This window comes from Callorhinchus milii, unplaced genomic scaffold (genome assembly GCF_018977255.1).
Source record: "Callorhinchus milii isolate IMCB2004 unplaced genomic scaffold, IMCB_Cmil_1.0 Scaffold11, whole genome shotgun sequence".
NCBI lineage: Eukaryota > Metazoa > Chordata > Chondrichthyes > Chimaeriformes > Callorhinchidae > Callorhinchus > Callorhinchus milii.
The window spans coordinates 5634647-5658415 of NW_024704752.1; the positions used below are offsets into that span (position 1 = coordinate 5634647).

General features: G+C 43.0%; 1 protein-coding gene across 12 annotated transcripts in view; it reads left to right on the plus strand.

Moving 5' to 3' along the window:
• The window catches only part of mbnl1 (muscleblind-like splicing regulator 1), a 120181-nt gene that overhangs the window by 63216 nt on the left and 33196 nt on the right, over positions 1 to 23769 (plus strand). The gene's annotated exons all lie outside the window — the stretch shown is intronic.

Here is a 23769-nt window from a genome sequence, read left to right on the forward strand (position 1 = left end):
GGGGAGATGGAAAGGGTGTAGTAGATAGAAGGGCAGAGGCAGTCGAACTGATCCCCTCAACTTTAGATTCGAGGAAATCCAGCATCGCCTCGCATTTGGCATTGGAGGTGAGGATGGGCGAGGTGTGAGGGTAGGCGGAGGAGCTGGTTGGTGATGGAGAAGAGGAGCCAGGAGTTGTCCTTGGCCTCCTAGATTGTCTTGGCGTAGAACGACGATTTAGCAGAGGTGATAGCCGAGCGGTAGGATTTGATAAGGTCCATCCAGATCTGCCGATTTAAACCAGGTGCATTCAGCAGCACGCAACTGTGCTTTAAGGGAGTGGAGGTGGCTGGTATATCATGGTGACGTACGTGAATAGGAGACGGTTCGGGAAGAGAAGGGAGTGCCTGTATACTGCTTATATACTGACAGCACAGAGGCAATGAGGAGTTTCTGTAAAATAAGATCCACGCTTCAGACAAAATTAATACCTTTACCAACTAATTAGGAATTTGCTGCCTGGACCCCGCCAAAAAAAAACCTAAAATAACTGAGACAAGTTTCTGAATAAGTGAAGGGAAAGTGGATTCAGGGGTGAAATTAGGCCCTGAGCTATGTTCTCCAAGAGACGAGAAGACTCAGGGAGACCTGATTGAAGTATTCCAGTCCCTAAGGGTTATAGATAAACCAAACCCTAATAAAGTGTTTAACACGTGGAGTTGAGCTCAGAGGTATTCAGAAGGTTGAGATGTTGAAACAGACATTTTATTTCTTGCTTGTCGCTTTGTGCCTGGGAGTCAGATATGAGGCTTTAACCCGTGATGGCGGCCCTGGGGTGCTCCACAGCTGAAGGTAGGTTGGTGTTTATCAGAGGAGAAACAGCTTTGGCAAAGTGAGAGCTTTCCTAAAAAAAAGCTTCCAAATTAATACTGAGTTTTAAGAAATATGTATAGTTCTGTGAGAATTTGTATTTTAAGACAACATAGTCTGAGACGAGTGGAAGTTTTAGCCTTAGACTGCTGGATCCTGTGCATGTACCTGTGTGTGTGCGTGTGTGTGTATGTGCGTGTGTGTGTATGTGCGTGCGCACATCTATGTGTGTACATCTGTGTGTGTGTGTACATATCTCTGTGTCCATATGTGCACTTGCCCTGATTTGTTCAATCCTGCCTGCATTCTCTTAGGTGGTGCTTTGGGGTCTTTGTAACTGAAACCTATGGGCAAGTGGAGCTGGGTTAATGGCCCTAGCAGAAGGACTGATACATTAGACAGAGCTGCAAGCAGACATTTTATAAATAGAATCACGGATGATGTAGCATTGAATGTTGTGCACTGAACCAGCCCTGTGACAACAGCTGACAGAAAGGCGGGCAAGCTCGGCAGACTTCCACACTAGCATCCATTAGCGTCTGTTTGCAAAAATTCCACCCATGTGCTCTGGGCTTGGTCTGGCCTCTGTCAACTTTTTGTAGGTTGACTGTAATGTTGAGAAGGTGTAGTTAACATTAAAATCCAAACCATATTTCTCTAAAACTATACATTCATTGCACTCGACTACAATTCCCTATGAAGCACTTTGAGAGGTTATAGGACCTGTATCAAATGCAAGGCCTATAATTCTTTTCTATTTTTTATTCAGTCCTACAGGCCAGCCCCTCTGCCTTGATTATCTGTGACTGTCATATTTGAGCAGTTAGGAGATTTGTTGGTAGAGAGGGAAATTTATTGATAGAGAAGGAAGTTTTTCACATCAGTTAAATTCCACACTGCTGAAATGCACTGAGGCAGTTTACTTGAAGAGTGATCTGAATACACAGCCAGGTGTTTGCAGTCACCTTGTCAGTCTCTATATAGTTTGCATCCAACAGTCTGCAGTTAGCTTGTATAGAGTGTTTCCTGAGAAATGTGTGTCGATGGCAGAGTTAGTTTTGTAAGAATTGGCTTACTTAATCCTGTAGCTAAGATCAGGTTTCCGCATGCTGCCAAGTGTACCCAGTAACACAGCCTGATCCTGGAAGACCTGGGGCTGCAGTTTGGGCCTAAATACGGTTGTTTTCCTCAAATTGAAAGACATCTCTGGAATGCTTCCTTTTAGCATCCTCCACCAGCACAAACTATCTTCTCAGAAATTTTATAAATCATAGACTTGTCAAAAAATCATCAGTATTTTAGCACAGGATGCCAACCGACTCTCTTTATAAAATCAAAGCTTGGGTATAACGTAAAAGACGAAGGAGGGTGAGAGAGCGAGAGTGAGTGAATGAAGAAGAGGGAAAGAGAGAGACGAAGTGGGGAGGTGGAAAGAGAGAGGGGGGGGGCAGGGAGGAAGGGAGAGAGAGAGGGGGAATGGACAGAGAAGTGGGAAAGGAGGGAAAAGGGTGAGTTGTATTCAAAATAGAAGTTGTGTACAAAATGGAGATTTTCTGGTGCCTTTCATTGATGTGCAATGTGGTAATCCAGCTGTTATAATTCAGCTGTCATCCTCCTGACGTGAAAGGCACTATACAAATCTAATTTGTTATTGAACGATCAGAAGAGTAAAATTTTTTGTGTATTTTTGGGAATGGGTGCAGCTATTGTAACCTTGGTTTGGATGTCATCATTGTGTTCCTTGTGGTGTTCTCAACTGGTGAACGTGTGGTAGGCAGGCCATGGGTCTCTGTGTCTCTGTCCCAGTTGGGATTGGCAGCATGATGAGGGAGAGGAAGGGAACCAGGGATCTCTGGTACCGGAGAACAAGGCACTGATTCGTGTGTGAACCTGAATGGTAAATGTCAGCAACCAATTTGACTATGCCGAGCATTCAGGCCAAGCCCAGTACTGTCTTCATCTAACTTTCAGACATGAAACCTTTCTGGCTGGAATCTGTAGATTTGAGTCAGAATTCAGGCTGATGATTGTCAGAGATGTCGTCTTTCAGATGAGACATTAAACCGAGGTTCCACCTGCCCATTCAGGTGGATGCTAAAGATCCCATGACATTATTGGTAAAGAGAAGGAGTTTGCTCCCAGGGTCCTGGCTAAAATCCTCCACATTAATCATGGCTGTTGGTTGGACATTGTGGTGCCATATTCATCTACAAAATGGTCACTTCTCTTTACAGTGAAAGCTCTCTAGGACTTTGAGATGTTTAGGATGCTTAGGATCAGGCACTGTATCAAGTGCAAAGATTATTATTATTAATAAATAAATACAAATTTATGTTAATTTACTTTGTCTGAAAAAAAATCTGCACCTTCCAGCTGTGATCCACAGCTGTGGTTCAGGCCACTTCCAGCAAGCGATTCGATGTTGTGTTGCATCAGGCAGCTGGGGAACAGTTTTAGAGGATGAAGGAGGCATCATGTGAGAGGATTTTTTGCCTTTCAGCTATGTAGTTGATTAGACAAGTTAAAACTGATCCTATTCCTCTGAGGTCAGTCCACATTCTCCTGTGAAACTTGGTGGTCGAATAATAATCGTTGCATTTGATGCACCTCCTATAACATCAACACCCCCCTCTTCTGAGGACCTGAACTCAACTGATTTGGTGATGTAGCCCATTTGGGGGATAGTATGATTTTACCAGCAGCCAGGCCGCTGTGACACACTGCTTCTTTATCCAGAGCCTCAACCGAACACAGAGCATATGTGCTCAATGTATGAAGTACTTTGCAGTGTCTCTCTGATCTTGTGCCCACATAGCCCAGTAATTGGATGACTTGCTTTAGGCTAACTTCGCCAATCATCAAGCTATTTGGCCAGGATTTTTGATTTTAAACTTAGTGAGATTTACAGACCCACTGTGCTGTATACATCTTCCATAGACCCGTAGGACAGTACAATACCATCGTCCCTCACAGTGAGACCAAATGCTGGCCTGTACTGGAATACTTGCCATTAGTTGCAGATTTGTGAACTAGTTTAGTTTCGGCCCAAGCAGCGTCAACATGGCTGTCCAAAACTGTAAAATATATCACCCAGGAAAGAGTTTCAGTGCACAATTTAGAGCACCTTCACATACACGAGGGGGTGAGAACACTTGTTTTCTCAAGTATAGAAACTAGTGTTGTCACTAATCCCCTCCCCCTGTCGCTTCATCATTATCAGTGGCTGAAAAACCGCAGTGACTTACCAGCTCCATGTGCCTCCCCTTTATATGGTTCGCATTCAGAGTTCAGAAGCTGGATAAACGTCACTCCTGATCTCCGTATCGAACCAGCTTTCAAATTACATGACAGTTCAAACTTTCTTTTCAGTTCTTGTTTCGTCTCCAGTCTCCTCCTTCTCTCCAGCACTAGCTTGTGTTGGAGCACACGTTTTCTTTACTCTTGTCCTAGCATGTGGGTGACACTGGCATTTTGTCAGCATTCATTCCTCTGGTTACCCTGAGAGGTGGTTGTGGGGACTTTCTCTATAACACCTGCAATCCTTGTGCTGATGGTGATCCCACCATGGTTTTAGGTGGGGAGTTTCAGCATTTTGACCCAGTTCAATAACTTGTGAGCCCAAGTGACCAATCTTTGTGTTTGAGGTATATTTTACGCTGATTTGTTAAACATGGTTTTATCTCTTTAATACAGTGATATAAAGGGATTTCCTATTGTAACCATGCAGCAAATAGATCACTGTTACGTTCAGTGTATAGTACGCCCAGTTATTGTCAGTGGGCAATTTGACACTGGGGGTATCTCAATCTTGTCCTCATCCAAGATCCACATCCAGGGGAAGTCCTCCTATCTATCAAGGATAGGACGTGTGGCTGATTTGTTCCCCCTGAACTTAGGATCTCCTATTGAAAGTTGTATAAGTGGATGTTGTTGTTGAATTTTCACTGTTATGGATAAACTTGACATTTAAAGTAAAATGGTCTCGGAGGTAATAGTGGCAAACATGGTGCAATAGTGACCTGTATGGCTCAGTCCTACACTGGATGCTGAATTTACTATTAAAGTACAGTCCATATTAAGTTATAAAGTAACTTGTTAAGGCATGAGACGGTTTACATAGCTATGAACCTGCACTATACTGGAAGTGCAGTACATTTCCGGCACTGACTCACTGGCTTCCTACTTGCTGCACGCTCACACAGGAAGCCTACTGGTCCATGCTAGAAGTGACATCAGCAATGACCTGGAGTATATAAAAATAAAAAAATACTTCTCTAGATGTATGGCGCATTGGTCAGATCTTGGATTACCACCTTGCCTAAGGATCTTAGCTATGATGAGATGCTGGGTAAACTTGTGGTATATTCCTTAGAGCAGAGGGATATTTGACTGAGGTATTGATAATAATGAAAGTAATTGACGGGTTAGATTGTGGATAACTCTTTCCTCTTGTAGAGGGATGACTACAAGAGGCAGAGCTTTAAAATCAGAGATAACTCTTTCCTCTTGTAGAGGGATGACTACAAGAGGCAGAGCTTTAAAATCAGAGACAAGGTGGATAGAACTTGGGTCGGGAAATGTTGTTGTGAAGATATGGAAACCTCTGCCCCAGAAAGCTGCTGAGGCGCATTTAATAATAATAATAATAATCCTTGCTTTTGATATAGCGCTTTTCACATAGGGAGGACGTCCCAAAGCGCTTCACAGAACACACTATATTTGTGCGCAAACGCGGCAGCCAATTGCGCACAGCAATGTCCCACAAACAGTCGCAGATTGAAAATGACCAATTTATTACTGTTTTGTTTTTTGGAGGGATTATTGGAGGGATGTTTAAAGGAGAGGTAGATATATCTGGGAAGTGCAGATATCAACAGGCATGGCAAAACAGCTAGGCATTGAGATAACAAGGTGTTGGAATAGGCTGAATAGTCTCCTCTTGCTCCTGTTTTCCTAATTTTCGGTGATAGGATCAGTTAGCTTAATACACATTAAAGGCCAGTGGAGAAAATAACAGGGCAAACATCTTACCTCCGCATTGGGGGAACCTTTGATTTCCCCCAATTGTGAGCCCTCAGTAACACAAAGTATGTTGATTGTGTATTGCCTTTTACAGTCGCACAAGAGAGTGAAAATATACTGGGTTTCAGATTGTGCAGCTTGCTTTCTGTCTTGTCATGCGTGATCCAAATGATTTGGTGTGTTTATACATTTCTGCACTGGTCCAGCAGAAAACTACACTGCCCCCTGTGTCTTCCTTGGCTTCTGTAAGCCACTGAACATCTGCACTAAGTATTCAAGCTTCTCTTTGTTTATATCCATGGGCCATCAATTCTATGTTTTTCCTTTATATAAATGTACTATTTTTCAAGTATTTTTCCAATTTTTTCTTCACTGGCACATGCCTTTCTGCGCTTTGTATGACCTGTGCTTGGTATTGGCCTCCTCTTGCTGGGTTATGGTATATGATTAGCTCTGCTACCCTCCCAAGTGGCTGTTGTTTGTATGTGCTCTGGGCGGTGAATGTTGGCAAGGCATTCGACTATTCAGGGTGTCACAATTAAGACTAACCTCTCCCCACCTGGCTTCCACACAAACACACAACCAGTTGAGTGTACTTTAGAGGGACCAGGCAGTGTCCTACACTGCTATATCCTCTCCTCTGCACCCTGTGCAGTGGTATAATCTACCCTGTGCCCTGCACTGCTGTATCTGCACACTCTGAAATATTCCTTCTCTTAAGATATCTATCTAATTCTGCAGGATCCCAAGACATGTTTGAATGAAGAAGATCCTTTGCACCCATCCTCCCATTACAGCATCAAGCTATTTTCTAAATGGGTCTGTAATCTTGGCCTCAACCATGCTTCCTGGTAACTGTATTCTAATTGTTAATTACCCTTTGGATGTAAAAACAGAAAAGTTGGATTAAAAGTTTGTCTCGGTCTAATTTACTGGTGTAATGGAACCAGTGGGCTGAATGGCCTCCTGTTCCTGTATCAGTCAGGGAAAGGGTATCAATGAGGTTACCAGGCACTATCTGGTTTACATTTGTATGCCTTGTGGATATGTGGGGGCACCTCCACCTGTCTTCTCGTGGCTTGGTGTTCAGATTTTGTGCTGCTCTCCACCATATCAAGGGTCAAGTTGGTCTGTGGCAGGTGCATACATATTTCACCGCTGACAGTGGGAATGTTTGGCCTGTAAAAGTACTCTGAGATAGTGGTAGGTGGCTCTAAATAGAATAATGCTTGATAGCACCTGTTGCAAAGCTTCCAATTTATCGTGCGCTCTTAATGACCCTGTCACTTGGTCTGATATGGAGAGGTCCATCGCCTTCAGGGCAAGGTGTTGTGTTCTTAGAAAGTATTTCCCAATCAATGCTGGGGGTGCATTGCGTTGTCAATGTTGCCATCTTTCGGACATCTATACTTTTCAGGTGGATGTTGAAGAATGCCATTGCATTTATGGAAAAGTATTTCTCTCACTTGTCCTGGCCAATAATCCTCAAGATAAATTCACCATTCACCTCCTGGCTTTGTATTGGCTTTGCTACGTACAAATCAGTTGCCATGTTCTCCTGCAGATAGTTACTACACTGACATCTGTTCCTGCTTTTGTGACACTTCGATGTATAAGGCACTATAAAAATGCAAGTTTTTGAATTTTCTCAAACGTTTCACATTAAAAACACTGAAATGTTTCAGCCTGACACTTGCATGTGACATGATTATCACATGATCACTGACGGTCTCGCTCTTTCTCTTTCACACGTACACACTTTTTAAGTCACAAACTGTTGTTATTCTATGCACCAGTGGTCGTTGTGCCTAACCACCTCGGGTCAAACATAAAAAGGTTAGGCCACTGACAGTGTGAAAGTAATCGAGTGTGTTCAAGAGATCTTTGACAGGTTCCATAAATATTGAGGCTTTTCCATTCCAATGTGTGAGCAGAATGTCAGCTTCTCTGCATTCTGTTTTCTGATAATCCTTGGGCTCCTCTTTGAGGAATGAATGTCTGCTCTGAGTTAGGAGTAATTTTTTCTGGTTACTCGGGTGTCTGACACATGAGGAAGCGCATCACCATGCTTAAGAATATCCAAACGAAACTGGGAATTCCCACCTACACATAGAAATTCCAGAGCTAAATTGTTGGAATGTGCACTCTGTCCCTAGAGGGATGCATCCTGTTTACTTAATTCTGGAAAGTATTAAGCGCAGGTTGGCAGAAGCCAAGGCTTGGGGACCCCAGAGTGTTCGTCGGGGTAACTGCTGGAGTATAACCAGCTAAAAACGCATAGTTTGCCATTGATATCACTGTTTGGCAAGCTTTCCTCCTGCTTACCCTACCCAGTAGGGCTTTGGCTTGCAGGATTAATAGAAGCTGAGTGGGATGCATGAGACAAATTGCAGTAGATGGTATCTTGCTCATGTTTTTTCTGAGACTAGACTGGAATTGCTGGGTTCGTCATACCAAGTGCTGACAGCAGTGACCTCATCTGATCTACATATTAATTGTATCTTAACAAATTTTCATGCCAATTTGGATCAGCATTTTGCATTTAGGACTTGATGTAAATCTAGCTTGAGCAGATGGGAATGCAAATCTCCTGTGCTGGATCAAAGTAAGCATCATCTTTAACCCTTTCAAAATGACCGAAGAAAAGTCACCGCAATGAATAACAAAGGACATTCAGATGATCAAAGGCAAGTCTCAAACATATCTGAAGCCCAATAACCCAACCAGTGATTACTAGTCTAACCATTTTGCCTTAAGATTTAAGATGCGATATTATAAAAAAATTATTCAGTTCAATATTGAGTTAGCAGTTCAGGGTGAACAGGAGCTGAGTGGGAGGATTCCCTGCCACCAGTGACTGGTCTGCCCTTCCAAGTCCTACTGATGAACCACGCTGACTGTGCTTTAATCAGGAGTGCCCTTGAGTACTGCAGATCAGCCTGGTGCAGAAAACAGGTTTTCAAATTTAGATTGGATTCAAGAATTTTCCATGATTGTGGAAGATGAAGCAAAATGATCTTACAGCTAGGTGGTATTTCAGGCCTCTGTGTACCATTTCCATCAACCAGGGTAATTGATCGCACTGCTGCTCCTTTTCCTATAGATTTGTGCTAATTTCTCCAACAATTTTACTAAATGTTGCAGAAAGTTCCTGCGGGAAAAAGTACTGAATCTAACACAGACAAAGCAGAGGTCACAAACTTTTGTTTGGGAGCACTGGAAAGGCCAGAACATATTTTTAGAACTGAGTCAGACTGTCGGCCATTTGCAATGTGCACCAAAGCAGCTGGTTAGCAGAATTGGAGCTCACAGATTCTTTGGCTAATGCACTCCCAATATCATTTACCATCAGGAATAACCGAGGTGCCTCAGAACTGTTGATCTTCATGGCAAAAGGAGAATATATTATGATCCTTGTTTTTGATACAGTGCTTTTTTGCAACAAAACAAATCTGAAAACAGTAATTAATTGTTATCAAGTGTAGCGATTATGTATTTGTAGGCCAACAGTGCAGACAATTTTCACAGAGCAATGTCCCACAAACAGCCATAAAGTGAATGACTGATGTACCTGGAGGAATATTGGCCAGGATACCAGCAGAAACTCGCTTTACCTTTCAAATAGTGCCAAAGAATCTTTAACATCCACCGAGACGGAATCTGAGTCAATCTCTCACCTGCAGATGGGAATGCAAATCTCCTGTGCTGGATCAAAGTAAGCATCATCTTTAACCCTTTCAAAATGACCGAAGAAAAGTCACCGCAATGAATAACAAAGGACATTCAGATGATCAAAGGCAAGTCTCAAACATATCTGAAGCCCAATAACCCAACCAGTGATTACTAGTCTAACCATTTTGCCTTAAGATTTAAGATGCGATATTATAAAAAAATTATTCAGTTCAATATTGAGTTAGCAGTTCAGGGTGAACAGGAGCTGAGTGGGAGGATTCCCTGCCACCAGTGACTGGTCTGCCTCTGACAATGCAGCACACCTCGTGCACTGTACTGGAGTGTCAGCCTGGACTATGATTGGTTAGATTTGGTTGGAAGTAACTGATTTGCAGAGCATTGGTGTAAAGTGGGAATATGCATCTCTTGATTGTGGCAATAGAGATGTAATGTAACATTTCAAGTAATTTCATTTCACAAAATATACAAGTCAGTTCACTTTGCAATATATTCTGTGAAGCGCTTTGAGACATCTCAAAAGACATGATAAAGTGCTATGTCAAATGCGAGTATGATTATTATTAATAGACACGACCAGGAAAGGCATCGGCCGCCTAGCTGATCCAAAGATGAATATTGGTACGCTTGTCTGCTCTGTATCATACTCCTCGATTGATGTCTTTGCCAAACAGTAGTCTAGTTCTCTCTTGAATTTGCTGACACAATCTATCTCCCTCAATCACCTAAGCCACACACACCCCTCTCTGTGTAACGTAGTTAACTCTAAATTTAGGCTATGCCCCCTTGTTGTACAGTTTCTGTCTGTGTTAAACACATTATTAGGATCTTGAATATTTCAGTCAGATCTCGCCTGAGCCTTCTCTTCTCCAGTGAGAAGAGAATGTGAACATTCTCGGCTTCTGCAGCATCCTTGTAGCTCAAGGATTTGACTCCAGCTCTGAGTCTCGAGGCCTTCTCTGCCCCCACTCTCGAGCACTGAGACTTTCTTGGAAAGATGGCAATACTGCATCCCTGGCGCAGGAACCCCCAACAGAGAGCAAACCGAGAGCTGCTCAGGGGTTCAATAAACGTGAATGTTGGCTTTGTTTATGAGGTTCCAGCACAAAGTTAGCCTGGCCTCCAAAGGTCAAAGTTAATGAAATGGAATAGGTACTATAAACATTGAACCACCTCAGTCTGACACCCTTAACATTCCTTTACCTTTGAGCCGGTCTGACTTCCTGTTATGGTACTGTGACAATCGGAGCACTGTAGTGCAGGGAGGAGCTTTGGAAACTGCCTCCAGTTTAATAGAGTAGCAGCTAATAACGCATATGTTAATATGCCAGAAGGGCTCCTGCTGGAAGCTCAGGCCTATCTATTTCACCACAAATGAATCACATTTGGTCATTTTGATTTCTGCTCCACAATCCACCCTTCTGTAAAGTAGGCGCTGGCTCCCTGTAAACTGCACAGGTACAGTTTGCCTTTGCTGAGTTGATGGAATTGCACACAGCTTGGATTTGAAACCTAGCACAGTGCAAGACTCTTGCAGACAGGTGCCAGTTCCCATTTCTTCTGTCTTGAGACAGATGGATCGCATTAAATTGCTCTCCATGTAGGAGAGAGTGCCATTTCTCCCAAATTACAAAATTAACAAACTCCTTTGTAAGAAAATCCCTTTACTTGTCACCATTTTATAGAATTAGAGAATGTTGCAGTACACAAATGGACCATTTGGCTCATCTAATCCATGCTTTCGCTCCACACGAGCCACCCAGTCTGATCCCACTCTCTGTTCGCATTGAATACAGCGCCAACGTTATCTGTGTCTCAAAGCACTCTGCACGGAATTGCTGTCAAGTGTAGTGACTGAAGTCTTCCTCTGACATAGAAGGTTGAGGGGCAACGTAATGGAGATGTTCAAGATAATCAAAGGATTTGAGAGGATAAATAGTGAGGAGACTGCTGGAGCAGAGTCATTAAAAAGGGAATTAGACAGGCACAGCGCATGCAGAAGAAGGGTATTAGAGAACACAGGGAAATAGCAGGTAATTGGAATTTGGAAAGACATCTTAAATAGATGGACATTTCTCCGAATTTCAGCGTTTTGGGACATCCTCCCGACGTGAAAGGCACTCTATAAATGTAATTTTGTTGTTGTTGTTGTGGTTAGAATGGCCTCCTGCCATAAAAAATAATGGCAACTGTGCTTTTGGTGTTTTGCGGCACTACTAGGATTGTGTGCCTGGGAATCTGCTCCATCCATTGTGCCTTTTTAAAGCATTTGTTAACAGGTTGGATTGAGCTAATATCTCAATTGCATCCAAATCTCCTTTCTCAGATGCTATAATTCCTTACAATTTTTACCATACCATGTACTGGGCCCTGCAAATGCTACCTGCACATGCCATGCTGGGAGTGGGCAAGGGCGGGGAATTAGAGTTGAGTTACAGATCAGTCATGATCTTATAGCATGGAACAGGCTCGAGGAGCTGAATGGCCTACTCTTATTCCTATAGGAATAGTGCTGTGAGCATATTAGCTCAAACGTAAAACTGTTGATGGAAGCTCTGGTGCTATCGTGGATGAATACAAAAGAAGCATTTTGTACTGCTCGTATTTACACGCTACTTGTGAAACCAAACACGTTTTAACCTTCAAAAAGACCGACAGGCAACCAGCCTGGTTTGAGTGTACAGAACCTACTGCAGATGTCCAATTATTCTGACTATCTTCAACCGTGAAACTCAGAGCATGGAAGGAAAGCATCTAAGACTTTGAAACATTGGATTATTAACATTGCCATGATAGGACAGCAAGGGGAGAGATTCATCTGCCTGCAGCAGATAATTTCTCTTAGTTGAGATAGAAACATAGAAGCTTAATGCACAGGATGTCATTCAGCCCATTGTACCTCTGCCATTTTCCAAGTAGCTCTTTATTATTAATCCAACTCTCCCACATCTCTTAATATTTTTACTGTTCAGGTGATTTTTCCATTTCCCTTTTTGAATGATTCTGTTGATCGTCCTCAATCGCCACTTGTTGGAATGAATTCCAAATCCAAGAAAGCCTTTAAGCATTCCTTCTAACCTCTCCTTTGATTTTTTTTCTGCTAACAATCCTGAGTCTGTGTGGAAGAAATAGTTTTTCTCTATTTACTCTCTTGTGTCCCTTCATTGGGGTTGATAATTTCATGTGAACCATTAATTATCAAATTAGGATGGCTGATGTAATTTGGGGAGTGAAGAGGAAAACACCTCAATTGTATCCCCTCTGCACATGTGCCAAATTTAGCTCTGCTTCTCTTCACATGTACATTGTATTATATGGCCTTGCATCATTCTAGTCATAAGATTGGTTCAAATGAAGAGGTCTCTTCAGCCCATTTGATCTCATCCTTCCAGAATCCCTGCCCTCCCGTCTTCCCATTACAGCATCAAATTTTATAAAATGCGCCAAGCATTCTACCCTTAACCAATCTTCCAGGCAACCTTTTAAAAATAGATGCACACTGTGTCCTCCTCATTTGCTATGACCTCCTTCCTAATAAACAGTCTTGGCTTTATCTCCAATGCAGTCAGTGGGTTAGGCTGTGGCTGCTAAACACTTGATCGTGTGTTAGTAGCCTCCGATTAAATAAGCCTTAACGATGAGCGACATGCTCACAAAAAGCGAGATTCTGAGACTTGCTTTTATTATTTGCAAAATCGAGAAACAAAATAACTGAGTGAGTCAGAGGCTCCTGTGGGACTTCCCAGACAGCCGTATGCGTCTGCCAGAATTCGGCTGCTTCCCTCCATTCCATTTGTTAAAAGCTGCAGACTCTGACACCATTAGCCTTACTAAATGCAGGAGGAGAGTATGGATTTGTCAAATTATTTGGAAGCTGTGTTCTTTGATGCTAATTCTGCACTGCTTGACAGGAATTCGGTGTGATCTGGTATTTTCATGCAGACCTGATGTTTTTGCTACATTCTTAGATATTTCAGGGGCTGGGTAAAATAAATAAAATCTTGCCTTTACTAAAATTAAACAGCCCAACCCAAATCTTAGTAGTTACGAGAAAATATAGGGTGCCAAAATAAAAACAGTCAGGCAGTGGTTGATGCAACAAAGAATATAAGTAGCACAACACATCACCATGACCACAGAAAGGAGGCCATTCCATCCATTGTAGTAGCGTTGGTGTTTGTTTGCTCCTATTGTCAAACCACCTATTCTAACCAATTTCCTCTATGTACACGGCACATAACGCCCATTTGTTTACACACAGTTTATACATTATTTACACATGGTGAATATTAACATTTTTCCTTCCTTCTGCTGGGAGAAACTCCTCCATCACTGGCTCATTTGCGCTGCTCAAGTGCTGGATCTTTCACACTCGCCAGTCAATAAATGGTTTTATTAAGTGCTGATCAATGGTCTGTAAAGTAAACCAGCTCTGCTCCCAGCGCCTGACTTTGCACATTGAATTATATCCAATGGCAGAACCTTCAATAAAGCAGTTCTCCTCCAGCAACAACGTGAACTTGTACAGCACCTTTCATATAGGAAACCGCTTCAGAGCACCTCGTGGGTGGAGTGCGATCCCGAGCATGGAGTGGTGAGGGGGTGGTAGGTAGGAGGGAAATGACCAAAGGCAAGGCCGAAGAGATAGGTTTTGAAAGCAGAGAGGAAGGCTGCAAGAGGCAGAGAAAGTTTGGTAGTATCGATCACTCTCCCCTCAACCCAGCTTTTCTGATTGGCAGGTTAACGTAGGGCAGGAGCGTAACGACACAAAATTTGTGTTGTTGAAAATAACCGGCCAACAGCCAGCTTCCCCTTTCCAACTCCCACCTGGATCCTGACCCATTGTTTCCCTAAGGGAAGTGTCTCACCTCTGTGCAAGGCTTCTCCGCTTGGCTAAACTCAGCAGCTGGCCTGAGAAATGACCATCCATGGTTTCATGCCCAAGACCAGGAGCTGAACATATGGGGAAATTGGCCAATGCCTTTGCATGACTAGTGCGACATGTTCCTGTAAATGTGCAAAGACCATCTGGAGGGTTGCTGTAGGGGAGCACTTAATATTTCCACATGGGTTGTGTTTTGACTGTGAAATAAAAGTCCGTATGGGAAGCAGACAGGGATGGGGGTAGGGTTTTTAGACAGGAGACATGGACACAGTGATTTTATAGGATCAGACAACTTAATAAGAAACAGTGAGTTGAAAATGTGACGTTTTATAACTGATTGGTAATACATTTGGTAGTTATATAATCTGTTACAATGCAGTGCATTTTTCACCTTTTGATATCTGGTGCTGACATGAATGGACCTTTTACATCACTGAGAAGATGCTGCTCATCATTTCCTAGGCTTCAGTGTTGATATTTAATGGTAACTTCAGCACTAGAAGTATGTAATAACCGACCCCTGTGGTCCTACTCCCTCCACTCTGCCAGCTCAGCTGGGCCCCGAATCCCTGTTAACCCAGCTCTACATTTACATCTCCTGCCAACTCAGCTCTATGTTGCATCCCTTGTCAAATCAGTTTGCATCCCCTACCCCTCTGTCTCATCATCGGTAGGCAACCATTCAGCCGCTTTGCCCTGCTCTCTGAAACCTCCTAAATCCTTCCACCTCTCACCCTCACTCTCATTTCAAATCCCTTCTAAGAACCTACTTTTTTTGACTGCACCTTCAGCTACCTCCCTCCTACCCTATCGCCTATCACACACCCAACAGGTTTCTACTCCATCTCTGTAAATGCTTTCAGAAGTTTTACTACACAAAAGTTGAAATGTAACTTCAAATTGTAAACTAGTCATGGTATGTGGGGTAAGTATGAAGAGTGAGGTGTGTACCAGTCCTTATGTTTGGGTTAAGGACAGAATGATTCATTAAAAAAACAAATTATTTCTAACAAATCCATCTTGCATTAAATGATGCAAGTAACAGTCATTTGCTCTCCCAATGGTCTGTTTGATGAAGCTCTGAGACAGTGATATAGGCCCTAGGTAGCAGGTTGAAGATCCGCTTTCTCTCCTGCCTGTCAAGGTGTTGAATGTTTCAGCTGAGTTAGCGCATTCCAGAGCAGCTTTGCTGTTCGTCTTCAAAAGCTTCCTAAAAACTACTACTTGAATCATGCTGATGATCACCTCACCCACTCCTGTGTCTGTAAAGCCCTACGAGATGTCACTCCACCAGAAGGGTATGATACAAGCACAAGTTGTTTTTGTTGTTGTTGACGTGCTCTGTTCTGAACTGAACCACAGGAGGTGGAATTTGATCCAACATCATCTGAGCCAGCAGACATGCAATGGAGTAAGAGGATCATTTTTATCCAGCGCATCTTTTAATAGAAGTTCTCAAAGCAAAAATAGAGCGGAGAGACACGCTCAACAGGTGCAAGACACGCATAACGAAACCACTTCTTTGGTCTGAAGGGAAATGTTTACACTGCACTTGTATGTCTGTGATACAACCCCCCCCCCTCCCCTCCAGACTCACCTGCTACAAGGTTATTGGTTTTCATGCATTTAACCAAAGAAGCTGGCAAGCCTGAAACCGAGGGGGTGACAGAGGCTGAGTGAAGTCCTGGGCCCAGTCTTTCAGGTGCATCACGACAAGGAGTTGCGTTCCCCATAGACTGAGCAGAGAATAGCAAGTGAGGATGCGTGATTTAATCTATTTAAAAGAGCGCTGTTTCCAATTAATAATCTCTTGGCTCCTCAGCGCTTGGAAATACTGACTCCACTGGTATGGCTTGTGAGGAGACTGAACGCTTCAGCCTGCACCAGCTGCTATTTAGTGGTAGAACTCTCAACCTACGCTTAAAGGCCTCGGGTGTGACAGTAATGTATCCTAGCCCCAAATTTCACCCAGTCATAGCCTGTGAAAATATGTCATAAAAGTTAGGATAGTGCAGATTTGTGGAAAATTCTTCAATTCAGCCGTTATTTGCAAGCTGTTTTTCCTGTATTTCATTAAAAATAAACTGGCTTGTAAATTATGACTTCAACAATTTTCCACAATTCTGCACATTTGTAAATTTTTAGACAAAATATTTCTATGGGCCAAAAGTTGATGGAATTTCAGGGCACCTGTGTTCAAGGATCTTTACATAACCTTTTTACCATTTTGTTTATAAGGGCTGGAAATCACCACTTGTCTTGAATAATTTATTATTTTGCCACAGTGACACAACACCTCCCCAAACTCCATTACAATAGATGGGTCCAAAGCTGTTTCCTGCAGCCGTTGGACTTGATAATAATGTAATAATAATCCTTGCATTTAGTACAGTGCCCATCATGTCTTCTTAACATTTCTGTCAACTGTAGTGACCTGGAGTTAGTGTTAATTATCCAGATTACTTACTCCAGATTACTTGGAATAACACGAGCATCAATAAAGTGATATACATTCCTGATTGTGTTTCGGTTATAGCCAGTGTAACTGTATGTGAATCCTGCAGTCAATTTGAGCACAGCAATGTCCCACAAACAGCTATGTAATGATTGATTTTTTTTATCTATGGATTTGCTGGCCAGGACAATGGGAGGAACTTCTCTTTTCCAGTAGTGCCGTAGGATCTTTAACATCCATCTGACCAGCACAAACACAGACAGATTCTCAGTTTAACATTCATTTGAAGATATCTTTGATGATACAGCACACCCTACTAGCACTACACTGGAATGTCAGCCTTGACTGGGAGCTCAAAGTCCCTGGCATTCTTTACCCTGATATTACAATTACACAACTGACGCAATTTTGGATCCCCTCCATTCATTTCCCAGCCAGGAATTTCAAGAGTCTTTAGCTTTACAGTCGGAGTGCGCAGCCTGGGGTTAGTTGTCAGGATTATTTACTTAACTGGAATAACATCAGGGTCAATCAAGTGATATACATTCCTGATTGTGTCCAGTTTATAGGAGTTCCCAGTCACTGGGTGAGGAAATGAGATTGTGTGAAAGTATCAATAATAATAACTTGCATTTGATAGAGCCCCTTATCACATCTTCAAGAAGTCTCAAAGCGCTTCACAGAATATACTGTAAAGTGAATTGACTGTCTATTTTGTGGGCGAAACGCGGCAGTCAATTGCGCACAGCAGTGTCCCACAAACAGTCGTGGAATGATTTATTATTTTTTTGAAGGAATTATTAAGCTCGGATCCGCCAATCGCCCTGCTGGGAATCAAACCCAGATCTCTCGCTTGCGAGGCGAATGCTCTAACCACTGAGCTACATCTATGCATCTATGCTAGTGTCTGTGTGTGCATGGTCTGTGTGCATGCTAACAACCCAGGCGTTTGGTCACCTTCCTCCCCCTCCCCTTAGCTCGGCGCCGGGATCCATAACTGTAAAGCACTCTGAGACGCCGTCGGGCATGGAGGATGCTATATAAATCCAAGTTGTTGTTGTTGTCTGCTCTGTCTCTCTGTATGTCTGAGACCACTTGTATACTGATCAGTGTACTGATCAGTATACAGGGTTCTCACAGTGTGGAATTGGTGTGTTTTCAGCGTAATGAAAATTTGATTATTTCTATTGGTAGTTAACCGTTTTATGGGGTGATAAAGTGGACTTGGGTTGAATAAAGTACACTGTAGTTAGTGTATGTGGGTTGGTGTCCATTATATTTCTGCGTGTGCAGGAACCAGTTTAGTATTACTTTCTCCTCAAAATTGTAATTGATTCTCCATCACATATCAAACAAATGCCAATCCCTCCCCATCTCGCACACAGTGCTGCAGGATGGATTGCACGTGGCTGTATCACTTCATTTGATCTTTCAGTGTAATGAATATCAGCATTTAAAACCAATACATTCTGGGGAACAATTAAAGCTGATGTTAACGTGATACAGTCTTTAGTCACTTTAACTATAAAGTCACCTCCAATCCAATCCAGTAAACCATTGCTCTCCAGGTCCTGCCAGACAACTGCACATTTATTTTGCTTCAAAACTTAACTGAATGGTTAACAACTTGCACAGTGCTTTTTGCATAAGGTAAACATCTCGAAGCGCTTCATTCAGACAGTGAGTGGCACCAAGCAGGAAGGAGAGTAAAGGTTGGACATATAAAGTGGTGGTGGGTGGCAGGGGAGAGGTAAGCGAATGGGACTAAATGGAGAGCTCTTTCAGAGAGCCAGCACTTACCCCTGGGCCAAAAGGCCTTCTTCTGGGCTGTAAGAGATAAATAACCGATACAATACTATGAATACCACAGTTCTTGTGTCTTTAAAAGGGACGTTCACAGGCAAGGATTTGATATTGGTTTACAAAAGATGCAATACTTTGGTTCTAGATGTGCCACCCATCACCAGGGCAAAGGTGACAGAGCTCCAAGGTGCCTGAACCAAAGTCTTTACCTCTGAGCACTTATTAGGAAACAGGGATGAGGATTGATTGAACGTACTGTTGTTTGGAGTGTAGATGTTTTTTAAATAGGAAACGAGAGGCTTCCACAAATAAAAAAGGTGTTATTAGATATTGCTCCCCAAGGCTCATTACTCTGTTCCTTGCTGCTTAGGCCAGGTTTTCCAGTAGAGCAGAAGCTCTGTTCTGCTGAGGAATTTCCATTCTGAAATGCGTGATTGTAGAAATGGAATAAAGTCACGAACCAGTTGCACGCGGAGCCTGCAGGGAACCAGGCCAGAGTGGCCACTCTTTCTCATTGGTGAGGCTGCCCCTCCCCATGTCAGTATAAGGCAGCCTTTCTGTTTGCTGGAGGCTGGGTTAGGACAGCTTGAACTCATTCAACTCTCGACAATGCATGTCCTGGGCTCCTTCGTCTGCACTGTCAGCCCTGGGTAGCCTCCTGACCCAGGGATTCCCATGAGAATGTGCCATCAGGCACTATTGCTTGCTGTTGGAACATTGCATCTTGGTGCTATCTTGATGTCGTGGAGTCCTGTAGCTCAGTCGTGGAGTCCTGTAGCTCAGTGGTTAGAGCACTCACTTTACAAGCGAGAGACCTGAGTTCAATTCCAGGCAGAGGGCGAAACCTTGGGCAAGTTTCCTTACTCCACACAGAGCCTAATAATAATCCCTCCAAAACCCAAAACAATAATAAATTGGTCATTTTCAATCTACGACTGTTTGTGGGACATTGCTGTGCGCAATTGGCTGCCGTGTTCGCCCACAAATATACAGTCAATTCACTTTACAGTGTGTTCTGTGCAGCGCTTTGGGACGTCCTCCCGACGTGAAAAGAGCTATATCAAATGCAAGGATTATTATTATATAGTTTCACCCATAAAATAGTCAATCCACTTTACAGTACATCTTGTGAAGCACTTTGAGACGAGTCGATGATGTGATACAACACTATATCAAATGCAAAGATTATTATTATAGAGACTTTGGGATCTTTTCTGTGGTATTTCTTCAGTGGAGCAATGAAGATAACCTTAGTAACCTTAATATGTCGCCCCCAATTCATGGAAATTTTGCTCCGCCTTCCCCTACATCCCAGGCGCAGTTCCTGTGGGTCCACAGGGATTCTTGTTTCTTAATAAGAATCTCCTTTATGAAATGTTTCTTACACAATCACAGAATGTTCCAGCACAGAAGCGGATCGTTCGGCCCATCCAGACTATGCTGGAACTTTTCTCCACATACACCATTCTCACGCTCGTTCCCCTTAATTCTAGCATCTAATTAATCCCCCAACAAAAGAATTTACGGACTTTGCCCTAATAACTGCACATGCCACACTCCTGTAAGTGGGAAGTTTCCAGGTGTTAAGGCAACAATTCCACAAGAACAGCTGCTAGCCGAGTAGACTTTTCACTTTCTCTGAGCTACCCAGGGATTGAATGGAGCCTCCACCTGTTGTCTATTATTGTGCTTCATCTCACTGGGGAGAATCTGAATATCTTTGCTTGTATTATGCCAGGTTTGCCAGTAATGTTTTGCAAGTCACTATTCTGCTGTGTATCACGGAAGCCTTATGTGTAATTCCATACAGCTAGCTAACATTCATAGCCCACCTTTGACTTTCTTTTGAAATCATTAGGCCAGCAGTGTTTTTTATAAGCAAACTTAGAACCCAAATACTGAATCCATCTCTTGGGCTGGTCGCACTGCTCAGTTTGCACCTCGGCGCTTGCCTTCTCCTGGCTGAGCTAAAGGTTGATTTTGACTCAATCACACTGTTGCTTTTCCTTGTTCTAGATAATTAACAGGTGACCTGTGACCTCATGTAATAGTTCCTCATTGGGAATGCTGTAAATTGCTTTGTGGTAATGTGGGGGAAATCCAGTGTTAATGGAAGTTCTTTCGGATGTACAAGCTATTGAGTCTTTCTTCGTTATAGTTTCTAGTCGGAATCCTTCAGCATTGATCATAACCTCAATACTTTTGTTATGTTTCTCCAGTGCAGTTTCTGGTGTTAGACATGTGAAGGAGTGGGATGCTTTTCGTGTGTCTGTGTATACACAGTGTACAGAATGGCGTAAGCAGCGAAAAGCTGTGGAAAATGTGATGCTTTTTCACTCTCCACTTTGGCTCAGAAGTAAATATTTTTTAAATGTCATGCTTTTTGGCCCAACTAATCCCATCTTCCAGATTTTCAATTTCTGTCAGTGGTGCCATCAGCAGCTAGGATTCGAATGGAACCAGTACCCTCCCACAATCCCCTCCCCTTTGCTCCATATTGCTATTTCCTGGATTTGTGTGGGTATGCCATAGATACCAGGCAAGATTCAGATTGTACAAGGCCCTTTGAACCATTTGATCTCAGCCTTCCACAACACCAACCCTCTAATCACAGCATCATTTTTTCTTAAATGAGTCCCAGCATGCTGACCTCAACCACTCTTCCTGCTCACCCTGTTCCAGCTACTCATTCTCCTCTGTGTAAAGAAATATTTCCTGGTGTTTCTCCTAACTTATCCTTCTCACCCCTGAACCTTTGTTCTCTTGTCCTGCTGCCGTGGTGTATCTGAATGTATTGTTCTGCAATGCCATTTTGAATCTTCTGTACCTCTACAAGTCCCCTGAGACATCTCTTCTCATGACTGAAGAGACTGTGTTTATTCAGAATGTGACGAATGGCTATGAATAGAGGACTGACTGGCTGTAAGACCACTAGTTCTTGAATGTTTAAGATTCAAGCAACTTCCAAATTCAGGTTCACTGTGAGATGGGCCCAGTCACATCTCCAAGCTTCAGATATCCGTCACCCTCAAACTGACAAAAGGCCCCTCCATTGGACTTGACCACCCACATTGACAGTTAGATAGTGGACCACTCCTCTCTTGTAGAAGGATGTATTACATGTTGGCAAAGGCTTCAAATCAGAATTTAGGAAGCATTTCTTCACACAGATAGTTATGAAGATGGCATTAAGGACGGGACAAGGATTACACCTTCTGCCAACAATTCTTACACAGCCCCTATAACTAAAAAGTTTCACAACATTTCACAGGTAATTGTTGTTAACTGTAATGACTGTATTTGTGGGCATACAGCAAAGTCCCACAAACAGGCCTAATGTTCAGTTTTACCAGTAAGATTGTTGGCTAGGACGCTGTGAGAAATTCCATTCTATTTTCAAATAAATATTTTAACATCCTCCTAAGTGGGCAGATGGGATCTCAGTTTAACATCTCATCCGAATAATGGGGCCCATGACAATACAAAATTGCAAAATATAAATGCAAAATTACATTTGTAGAGCGCATTTCACTTTGGGACGATGTCCCAAGGCACTGGATAGTCAGGGATTTGGACCCGAACAGGGGTTTGGGATCAGGGAGTGTAGGAGGGTGGCCGAAGGCACTGTCGAAAAGGAGGGTCTTAAGAGTACCATTCGCTCCAACACTGCACCAGAACATCTGCATGGACTACACAGATGTGTTCTAATATTTTATTCACCTGCAGACAATGTACACAAGGTGAATGCTTCATCCAGGGCAGGAATATCTCCTATGTTGGTTCCCTTCAGCTGTGGCACCTGCATCACTTCAAGGTTGCAGTCTGCATTGAATCGGCCCCTGCTGCAGAATCCTCAAAGGCACACAGGCTGAGCAGCATTGATTTTATAACCTGACTCACATGCAAGCTTCTCCCCTGATGGCAGCCATGTGACAGTGGAGAGCGAGTGTAGTTTCCAGAGTTGACATTGTGAAGCTCTATGTGATGCAGCCGCATTGGGATTCTCTACAGGTTCCATTTCAATGACAAGACTGCGTCCTCTCCCCATGCCTGGTCTCACAGACAAGTATCTATTGACATTTATTCTTCTGGATGCCACAAATCGGCACTTGAACCTGGGATTTATTTAAACTGTGTGACATTGGCACTGCTTTGACGAAGAATGAGTTAGATATTCATTCTTCAAAGGATTATTTTTACATTAAGAAACCTGAGGGAAAAGTTTTGACAAGACAGTGTCAAGGACAGGCAAAGAGAGGAAATGAACTAATGTAGCGAGTAGGTCACGTGCAGGGTTTAAAAGCTAGCATTGCTGCTAACCTCCAGCAGTTACCCCAATATATGTTCTGGGATCCCCTAAGCGTTGACTTTGGTTAACCTGTACCTAAATTCTCTGGGATTAAGTGAATAGGGTGAGAGTGTGTGCCTGCCCCAGACAAAAGAAAACGGTACATATTTAAGGCTTGGTATTTTGGTTGGGATACTTAAGAATGATGATGAGCTGCCCAACAAAAAAAAATCAGTGTCACAGAAGACTACAGAATGAAGCTTTCCTCCCAATCATGTTTTGTGTGTGTCGGAGTTTTGACCCAAGGTCTGAACTGAGGTTCAGCTTTTCTATGTCAGTTGTTCTTAATCCACCAGCCAGCATTCTGAGCTCTTGTATATTATCATTACTCTGAACTTGCCTCTCTTATTGCTCCCAAGCTCCTACGCTCTCCCCCCCAACCCCCCCCCACACACATACATCCTCAATGTGCTGCACGGTCTCCTCCGCTAACTCATTCTTCTCATTCTTTCCCAGGATTTCAGCTCTGTAGAACTTCCCCCCCACTCCCTTTCTCCAAGAGTATAAGCTTCTAAACCCCCGAAGCCTGGCATAGCTTCACCACCACATCTTGATTTATCTTGTCTCCTCCTTTATCTCTCCTCCTCTGTACAGTCTTAGTAGTGCCCTGCAATATGGGCTTTGGCTCTTTGCCTGGGATTCTCAATAAGCCCCCACAAAGGTTCACTCTGCTGATAAAAGGATATATTTTGCTTGTGAGCAAAAGATTTTTTTTCC